The 7,631-nt window shown below is 35.1% G+C and overlaps 1 pseudogene; it reads left to right on the forward strand.

Annotated features, from left to right (window-relative positions):
* The first annotated feature begins 3,839 nt into the window (after positions 1 to 3,839).
* Positions 3,840 to 4,946, forward strand: LOC127094113 (uncharacterized; annotated as a pseudogene).
* Positions 4,947 to 7,631: the final 2,685 nt, after the last annotated feature.

Raw genomic sequence — 7,631 nt, forward strand, 5'->3', positions numbered from 1 at the left:
AAAATGTATGTGATGCAAAATATTTTTAAAGACTTTGTGTAAACAAATTGGGTAAAAATGAATTAAAATGACTGAGAAATTAAATTAAAAAAGAAATGAAATAAAAGAAAAGAAATTAATATAGAAATAGGCGCCAACGGCTACCAAATTCAAAAAAAAGTGTCGGCATGATCTGATTGGATGGAATTTGAACTTGACACTAAAACGCACGCAGGTTCACATCATCTTCAACCTTCAGCTCGGATTCTGCAATCCATAAACTCATGTTTTTAGCAACACCCAAGCATGGCATTAGCTTTACAACACTTTATCATTCATGTCTCCCTACATCGGAATCATTGATTGGCTCTTAGTAGGGAGAATTCGCGTAAGAACTCGAAGAACCCTAGTTCTTTAAAGTAAAATTAAATGATGGATACACAAGATAAATTCCAGGTAAGTGAAGACTTTTGATCAGTGGAGTGAGGTGAAGAGTGTGGTAACTTGTTTGCTCAAAAAATTTAATCGTAACTACCTTCTCAATTGGAGCTTCGAAGATCAACAATGGTGGATTTAGAGATCTAGTTCCAAGGATCTTCAAGCCAAAGTAATGCTTTAAGTAGCTTCAGAGGGTGCCGATGAAGGATTCTGGGAGAATATTCAAAGTTAAGAGAGCTTGAATCGAAGAATTGGTTGACTGGTTATTTGAGGTATCAGGTGCAAATGGTTTAAGAGTTTCTTTGGCTCTCAAAGCTTGAAAATGAAGGCAAAAGCTTCCTCTATTAATAGGGAATGTGTTGGTGAGCTCACACATGTGAAATGGATCTAAATTCGTGTGAATGAGATGGGAAATTGTGATTTGCAATCCGTGTGAAAACAAGGGTGAAAAGTGTGACTTGGGTATGAAACTTGGTCGTTTTACACTCCATCCTACGTGTTTTATCAAGAAAATATAAGTTTTCACAGGTGTGGTAGTCTGATATTGAAGAATGACCTGTAATAGCAAAATTTAGCTTCGTGCAAAACAAAGTTCATGACACCATATTTGAGGTTAGGGAAAATGAGATTCCCTCGTGCATTTCCCGATTTTGTTTGTGAAAAATGTTCATCTCATGGTAATGAAATGGATTCAAAAAGAACCAAATTAAAATGAGGCTTGAGGTGAAAATGAAAAGTGTTGAAAGTTAAGGTCGTGACATGTTTTCTAGGTCAGACATTTGGTCAAGCAGCCTTGGCACATTTTGGGCAATTTGAGGTCCCAAATTCATGACACCAGAACCTTTGATTCCCTCGTGCATTTTAAGCCAAACTTGGGCCAAATGATATTTGACATAAGCTTAATAAGATGTAAAAGGAATGAGATCAAAAGGGTACTTGAGCTGAAAATGGAAAGACTACTAAGTGGGGATCATGACAAGGTTTTGACCTAGTTTTATCACCTAGCCCTTTCCAAAATTGAGGTCCTTATAGGTTGAGTTGATGTTTCAGCCTTGAAATAAAGTTGTAGAGGAACTCCTTAGGAACATTTGACTCAAAGAAGCTTGTCAATTGATTTAAAATTGAATATGTTATGGGTTTTGGACCAAAAGTGAGTCATTCCTGCAAATTAGGTCAACCACACTTGTGCCAACTTGCATAAACTTGAACTTGCTTGCATCCCAAGTTAAAATGATGATGTAACGAGAATCCCTTTAGAAGATCTTTATTAACACTTGAATGATCTTGAGGATGGATTGATGATTGGATAAATGGCATGGAAATAAACACATGAACCATCCTTGAATCAATGAACCGAGACTTGCATATTTCTTGACCAAAGTGACCATTATTTTGTCTTGAGTTTAGGCATGATTACCTACATGAACAAAGGAACAAACAAGTACTCACTCTTATGATACTTGGGTTAGTTGATGAGTGAATCAAAGTGAAAATACCTAATGTTAAGATCAATCCAAAGAATGTGACCATGCTTGTGGGCCAATGAACAAATAAAATGGTCATGATGGTGCATGATATAATGCTACATATGTGAATGAAATTGAGCAAAAGATAGGAAAAGAGAGGATAAATTTTGGGGTATGACACCCTTATGACTCTGTGAATCATCTTTTTCTGTTGGTTCGTCAATTAGGGTTGAGATTAGACAATACCATTTTCATTGGGCTATCCACTAGAACTTGACCGGGTAGGAACAAAAACATAGTCAAGCTAACATTATCCACTAGGGTTTTACAACAAATAAATGTGTGTGGGATTTTATTTACATAATTACAGTAAGAGATAAAGAAAAAAAATAACTAAAAGTAAGAATTGAGATATAAAAATAAAAGCATGGTCGATGGAGACCCATAACACAGAAAGAGAAAATGGCTCTGTAATCGGGTATTGGTTGGGACCTACCGCTTAGGTAGCTCCCAAAATTATCGCAGCCCCACCAATACTGATCTTTTTTCTGCATCATAATTCTTTGGACATTTCATGGTCAAGGCCTTCCAATATTGCACATGATAAATTTCATACTCTTTTCTCGCCGTCGTACGATTGACCTTTAAACCCTTTTTTTTGTAATCGAAAGGTATTTTGTTTCAAGATGATGTAAAACAATGTTTCGTCCACTTGAACGTATGAGTAAGCTTGTGACGTTACCCATGAACGTTGATTTGTAAATCCATTCGTTTGTGATGCAAACGTCCCCTTCTCCACTTGTTTTGGATAGTTCAACATTGTTTTCATCAATTGACAGAAAGTAGCTTTCGCTAAAATCGACCAACAAACAAACATTTTCTACCCAGAATTGCGTATGCCTTGAGTTCTGTATTGCATTCGGAGATACGTAGGAGCAGGATTTGTAAATCTTGTAAGGCCCGCTAATAAAAAACTTAGGTTTAGTCCCCTTCGTTGCAAAAACCCAAAAACATGTTCTCTTTTCTTTTAATCCTATTCTTCTTTCTCTCTTAATAGCTTGAGAAGCCTAACATTTCTAAGCTAACAATAACGCGCACAACTAACCTAATGGTTCCCGTTGAGTACAACAGACGTGAGGGGGTGTTAATACCTTCCCCTTGCATAATTGACTCTTGAACCCTGATTTGATTGTGACGACCAATATCATTGTAAAAAAATTATTTTACAAAACCGTTATTTTCTTAAGTATGTATATATATATATATATATATATATATATATATATATATATATATATATATATATATATATATATATATATATATATATATATATATATATATATATATATAATATATATATATATATATATATATATATATACTTAATTATAAGTTCTTCTATATTTTTCATATTTGATTTTGACTCTGGATCAATTGAAGAGTTAAGCTTTGGTAGAAATTGAAATTTTGTTGCAAAGCAATAATTAGAGCTTGGAAAACTATCCATACTTGCCTCAGTCGGACAGGGAATTATTACCAGAGAGACAAAATCGATTGATTTACGATTAGTTGAACTATGATATGCAATCTTTAGCGAAGGAGCATTGTAAATTAATGTCAACGATGAAAACTGAACATATGGGGATATGATATAATCATGGCAATGGTCGAAGAAAATAGGTCAGGTCTTTTTTTCTTTATGGTTATAGAGGAACTTTCAAGACTTACATTTGGAGAGCAATGTCTACAATATTAAGTTCGAAAGATGAGATTGTCCTAACAGTAGCCTCAAGTGGGATAGTTGCATTGTTAATTCTTGATGGAAGAACCACACATTCGAGGTTCGGATTCCCATTAAATATTGATGAATATTCGACGTGTGAAATAACTCCAAAAGATCATATGGTTGATTTAATATGTTGTGCAAAGATAATCATATAGGATGAACCACATATGATGCTCATACATTATTTTGAAGTTGTTGATCGTACTTTGAAGGATATACTGAGAGCAAGAAATATTCCATTTGGTGGAAAGGTAGTTCTGTTAGGTGAAGATTTTCATCAGAATCTTCATGTTATACCTAAAGGAACAAGACAAGAAGTTGTTCATTCAACTATAAATTCTTCTCCTCTATGGAATTTTTGTGAAGTGCTTACATTAATCACTAACATGAGACTTCTAACCGGAGGTACAAATTCAGAAGCTGGAGAGAGAAAGAGTTTTTCGGAGTGGATTTTGGGAATTGGTGATGGAAGTATAGGAGATGCTAATGATGAAGATATCATAGTCCATATACCACAAGATTTGTTGATTACTAGATTTGTTGATCCAATTTCAACTATTGTTCAAAGCATCTAGCCAGATCTATTACATAACATGAGTGATAGATCATTTTTTAGATTAGAGTTATATTTGCTCCGAAGAATGCAATTGTGGTTGCCATAAATGACTACATGTTGCATCTAATATCTAGAGAAGAAAAAACTTATTTGAGTTATGACTCTCCATGTAGTGTCAGATCAGATGTTGACATGCCAAATGATATGCAAATTCCTAAGTTTCTAAACACCATTGTTTCTTCTGGACTTACAGATTACAGATTAAGATTGAAAGTTGGAGTCTCGGTCATGCGGTTGAGAAATATATACCCATCTTTAGGATTGTGTAATGGTACCCTATTGATAATTATAAAAATTGGAATATATGTGCTTGAAGGAAAAATTATATCTGGTAGCAATATTGGTGAGATAATTTTTATTCCAAGGTTATCACCGACTTCTTCAGATAAAAAAACTGCCTTTCAAATTTTAGCATCGACAATTTCTATTGATTGTTTCTTTCACATTGACTAACAACAATAGTCAATGACATTCACTCAAGCATGTTGGATTGTATCTGACCCAACCAATTTTATCTTATGGACAACTATATGTTTCACTATCTATATTTAGTTCAAGGATAAACTTAAAGATATTTATAGCTGACGGTGAAGGTGAAGATTCAAATATAATTGGAAATGTGGTTTACAAAGAAATGTTCCAGAATGTTCAGAGTTAGTTAGTAGATTATTTATATAAAACTATATAATTTCTTTTATGATATTTAAAACTTTTCTATTTTCATTTATGCGTTATTTCATTCAGCATAACTATTTGCTCGATTCATGAGATTGCGTTTAATTTTTATTTCAAAGTTATATTATTATACTAATATAAATGTTATATATGAAATTTTAAGATACTCGTGCAACGCACGGGTCTGTGTCTCATAGAAGTTGTCTCATGAAGAAGAGATAAGGTGAATTTGTTGAGCTTGAATGAGTAAATGGCGCTGAGCTTAATGAAGTGGCTAGATGAAGATGAGAACAAGAATGACAATGGTCCACAAAGCTCCTAATCATCATATATGTCTCCCAAGTATCTGAATTTGCCAATTTGATCAAGATAACCCAAAGGGCTTGAGGATTGTTTCCCAAGGAAACCCTAATTCAAATGTGCTTTGATTGTGCCTTGCTCATGAAGCAACCTCAACCTATGATCAAATTCAATCAAGGTAAGTTCTTTAATTCATTATTTTATGCATATATGAGCCTATGTGAGTATCCACAATCATTCATTCATCAAGATTTGAAGTTTGGCCTTGAGAAGTTGACCAATCAAGTCATCTGACTAAACTGAGGATCACTGAGATATAACGTTTTATGTGTTTGTCAAATGAAGATGACCCCAAGATACAAAATGTTCTTAAGAACCATATGAACAACTTTCCTGTTAATAAAAAATCCATTTGAAACTTGGAAGGTCATCATTCATTTCAAAACATTATAGGTCGTTTTGACTGAAACCCTAATTTTTGGTCAACTTCCCAAGGACCTAACTTCCTTATTTTTTATGATTTTGAGGTGAGACCAACTGAATTGGAAATCTTAAGGTGTACACTTAAAATGTTATGTTGGACAAAATTTCATAATCCTAAAATAAACACATGTGATAATACAAAACATTATAGGTCACTTTGGACCAAAGTCATTGAATTTGAAAAATGTCCAACTTCAAATGCCCATAACTTTCTCATAAAAAATTCAAATGATGCATAATTTAAGTTCAAATTGATCACCTTGAAAATATCTACAACTTTTATGTTGGAGGTTTTTCGGTCTGAGGCTTGACCCATTGAAACAGAAGGGCTTGAAGTTGCTTGGTTTTGGCAAAAAAATTCAAAGGGGACCTAGACATGTTTTGTACCCCAAATTTCAAAGCCAGTTTTCATAAATTTCCAAACTCCAAATGGATTTTTTCCCAACATAACTTTTATTCCTTATGTCAAGAGCTTCCAACCATTACTTACATGACCATTTTTGGATTCTCCATGTGGGACTTTCGAAGAGATGAATGTTTATGTGAATTTTGGCAATTCACATCATAACTTGAAATGCAAGCAAATGACAGGCCTTGTGCACGTCCAATTCACTTCAATATGACTTCAACATGTATTTCCATTCATCATTGGGCTTTGCAAGCGCATGTACAAGCCCATGCATGGAAGGTCCAATCTTCATGCACACGAGCAAATCACCACTTTGCATCAAGCTCAGCTATAAATAGAAGCTCTTCCTCATTCAAAATAGAACCTGAAGGAGATCCGAAACTCTGCTGAATTGGAAACCCAACCTCACTCAAAGGAATTTCAGTTTTCATTTCTCAATTTCAAGCTTGAATTTCAACATCATTAGTTGATCTTCATGTCTTAATTCCTTAGCCTTGCATCATCATCACATCTCCAAATCAAAATTGGATCAAGAACTTCAGCAAATTATGTTGTTCAAAGTTGCATTTCAGAGGTATATCATCAAACTTGCTTGATCTGGATCTTGAAATACAATGTGAATTGCTTGAGTTTGAACTGTTCTCTGAAGTCCTCGAGCAAGAGGCAGGCCAATGGTGGTCTTAATTTCATGAATCATGATACTTCAGATCAAACACCATGATCTTCAACCTCTTGTTTCTCTCTAAATAGAAACATTAAGGAAGATCCAAGGTTACAGGGGTGATCTACATCACCCCAGCTTCATTTTGATACCATTGTTTTTCATTTTCATTAACTTTTGAAAACCTGCGCGTGGTGGCCGGAACCAGTTGGCTGGCCGGAGAAGATGGTGGTTTCCACCACCATCCCCACGTGGAAGCTTCATGGCCATCAGATCTTGTGGAAATGTTATAATCGTGGCCTTGCATTTGTTTGACTTATTTTAATACAATATGTGATGCGCTTGACCAAAGAACATGGTATGATGTTAGATGCCCAAGTTTTCTTATTTGAGCTATCAAATATGGGCATCTTTCACTCCTTTTTGTCAAAAAAGTGTTCGAAACCGCCCTTGCTTTTGTTGATTTGCAATACTATGTGAAATGGTCTTGGTACCTTTAATTTGTGTGTTATTGTGCAGGAATTAGGCATGAAAGAGTAGAAAACTAAGGCACAAGAAAGATGGCAAAGGAACCAAGAAAGAAAGCAAACATAAGCAAGCTCGCTAGGCGAGTGAGGTAGTGAAGTATTCACTAGGCGAGCATCCAGCGAGCAAGTAGCGAACACTTCCAGTAGCAAAAACATCAAGACTCGCTGGAGCGAAGGAGAGAAGCGAGGGCTTCGCCTAGCGAATGATTGTTCACCTAGCGAACAGATGCAAACTTGTCTGGGATGATTCCTCTGGACGCAGGCTCTTATGGTGACTTATTTTTGGGC

This window comes from Lathyrus oleraceus, chromosome 6 (genome assembly GCF_024323335.1).
Source record: "Lathyrus oleraceus cultivar Zhongwan6 chromosome 6, CAAS_Psat_ZW6_1.0, whole genome shotgun sequence".
NCBI lineage: Eukaryota > Viridiplantae > Streptophyta > Magnoliopsida > Fabales > Fabaceae > Lathyrus > Lathyrus oleraceus.